The sequence below is a fragment of the Volvox carteri genome (assembly GCF_000143455.1).
Source record: "Volvox carteri f. nagariensis unplaced genomic scaffold VOLCAscaffold_127, whole genome shotgun sequence".
In the NCBI taxonomy this organism is placed as follows: Eukaryota; Viridiplantae; Chlorophyta; class Chlorophyceae; order Chlamydomonadales; family Volvocaceae; genus Volvox; species Volvox carteri.
This window is the reverse complement of record NW_003307670.1, coordinates 1-2,712: the sequence shown is the minus strand read 5'-3', so window position 1 is coordinate 2,712 and position 2,712 is coordinate 1.

The window sequence follows — 2,712 nt, the reverse complement described above, 5'->3', positions numbered from 1 at the left end:
TGTTCGTGTGTTCGTGTGTTCGTGTGTTCGTGTGTTCGTGTGTTCGTGTGTGTGTGTGTGTTCGTGTGTTTGTTCGTGTGGTGTGTGTGTGTGTGTGTGTGTGTTCGTGTGTGTGTTCGTGTGTTTGTTCGTGTGTGTGTAACGGACCAAACATAATATCTCGCCCGGCTGAAACGCGTTATAGGTACTATACAGCATTCTCTATTGCAAGGTATCTCGCATGTAGCCAACAAAAATCGTATGAGCACAAACAAGTTTGGCTGTCTCAATTGACCGAGGCCAAAGTCACATCAACGCCTCTCGCTCTAAAAATCATCCCGAAAGGTACCGCGTATCTCATATTTGAATTCTTAGATGACGGCGTATGATAACTCGAACTCCCAGGCCTTGAGTGTGTAACGGACCAAACATAATATTTGACCCGGCTGAAACGCGTTATCGGTACTATACAGCATTCTCTATTGCAAGGTATCTCGCATGTAGCTAACAAAGACCGTATGAGCACAAACAAGTTTAGCTGCCTCCATTCACCGACCTCAAAAGTCACATCAACGTCTCTCGCGCTAAATTTAATCTCAAAAGGTACCGCGTATCTCATAATTGAATTCTGAGATGACAGCGTATGATAACTTGAACACCCAGCTTGTGTTACCATTTGCCCGCACGGGCATTCCGACTTGCCACCAGCAGGCCGACAAATTTGCTTACATTTCTCTATGAAATACGCAAGCTGCTCATTTGTACATTTACTTTAGCCAATGCTCGGGGCCTCCGGAGACTTGCGGTGTGCCCCGATGAAGCTCGCGGCTGTGGGGCGGATTGCTGAGGCCGCTGGCGCATCGGGGATAAACATCACAGACAGCACCGAAATTCACCCAGCTTTCGTTACCATTTGCCCGCATGGGCATTCCGACTTGCGGTCTGCCGCACTGTCCATGCGGCATGCACCCGGGATGGATGCGATTCGCGTGGAGCCCGCAGGCGGTGCTGACGATTCCGCCGGTGCAAGCTTAGCTCCCACACCATCAGCACTGCTGCAACAAAGCACATCTCCCACCGCGTTGACACTACCCATCAATTGTCACACGTGCCACGCTAGCTACCGGCCTGTACGGATGCAGGGGGGGCCCGCCCTTTTTCCGGCTTCGAGGAAGCCGACACCCGACTTGTCGGGCATTGTATAGGCGACATGTCCGGGAAATTAGGTGAAAGGTATATAGGCCATTTAGCTCTACACGTATTCTACGAGACTTAAAGGCTTAGGCATAAGAGGCGCATGTGTAAGTGATGGCCTAATATACGATCATGTATGGCATAGCATTATAAGTACATTTTTACATCATAACCTGTAGCAAGGGATGTTTAGGCTATGCGGTATACAGGTCATGTATACAGGTCATGTTGTAAACGACATTGCCTATATAGACGCAAGTATACATGATTCCCTATAATAGGACCTGTACAGGCATCGCATAATAGGCTTTTCTTTCGAGTCACCCTTTAGATACCCTAGTCATCTCTTTTATCGATCGCGCGACATCCGCACTACTTCTCTTATTGCATCGTTAACCTTAATGTCTATGAATTAGATAATCCGCCATTTATAACCGTGCCTCGATTTCGAGACCTCTCGTGAATAATGGTCGCGCCTTACCGGTAGTACTTAACCCAGAATGTAAGTTAGGGGTAGTCCCAACTTTTATAGTTAGCATGTAAAGGGCAGTCATGGACATCAGCTGCGTTAGCCTGGCTTGTCGTCCATGCGGCAGCCTGGGCAAATGGCCCAACTCCATATGAGTTTGCTGCTGGCTGCGGCCAAGAAACATGCGATGCAACCTCCAGTAATTGGTTTGCATTCAAGTCGACGTAGATACCTCCTGTGACCGCCGTACCGGAAGACAATTTTCCGGTACGACAACATGTGAGGTCCAGAACCGAACACAAAAGCAGGATTCACCATTCAGAGCGTAAAACGTCGCCGTCCATGACTTATGCATATGAATTCACGTGTTCTCTTCGCGTTTTTCTCCTTCTTCGTAAGGCCAACGCGTCGACCAACGCACATCTTACACCCGTCCGGTCCAGAGCCGCTATAGCAATAATATTTACATAAACATAAAAGTCATTTATGAACATCTGCTACGTTTGTCTAGCACTGTCGTACCGGAGGTTGGGTCGGCAGCAGACCATGAACTTCTCGCCTAGGAAAGCAGCCAAGAAACATAATTGAAATCTGTTATCGAATGTCAACATTTGCGGTGCAACTGGCGCGAATCGGACACCAGAGGTCACAGGAAGTACAGCTCTTACTAGCAGGTCTTAATGACGAGGGGTGCCTGACGGCGTTGCATGGACTCCATCGATGCATGTGCCTCGGCATGAAGGGTGAATACAAAACGTTTCATATGCACAGACCTCATGGGAGGTCAAAGGTGTTTCGCACGCAGCAGCTAGTGCAGCTTTGGCCCGAACACTGTATACACGAGTGGCCTACATAAAGGCATACCTTTATACAACGGACTATTAGGCTCTCACAGCTTTGCATGCGTACACATGGTAACCTATAGCCTACAGGCCTATAGACCATGCTGTATACAACAGATCGCCTATAGGTGTGATGTATACGATTATATACGCGAAATCACCTATACGCCACATATTCCGCGGTCCTACCTATTAGGCGATGGCCCCAGGGAACGAGCCGAAACTTGA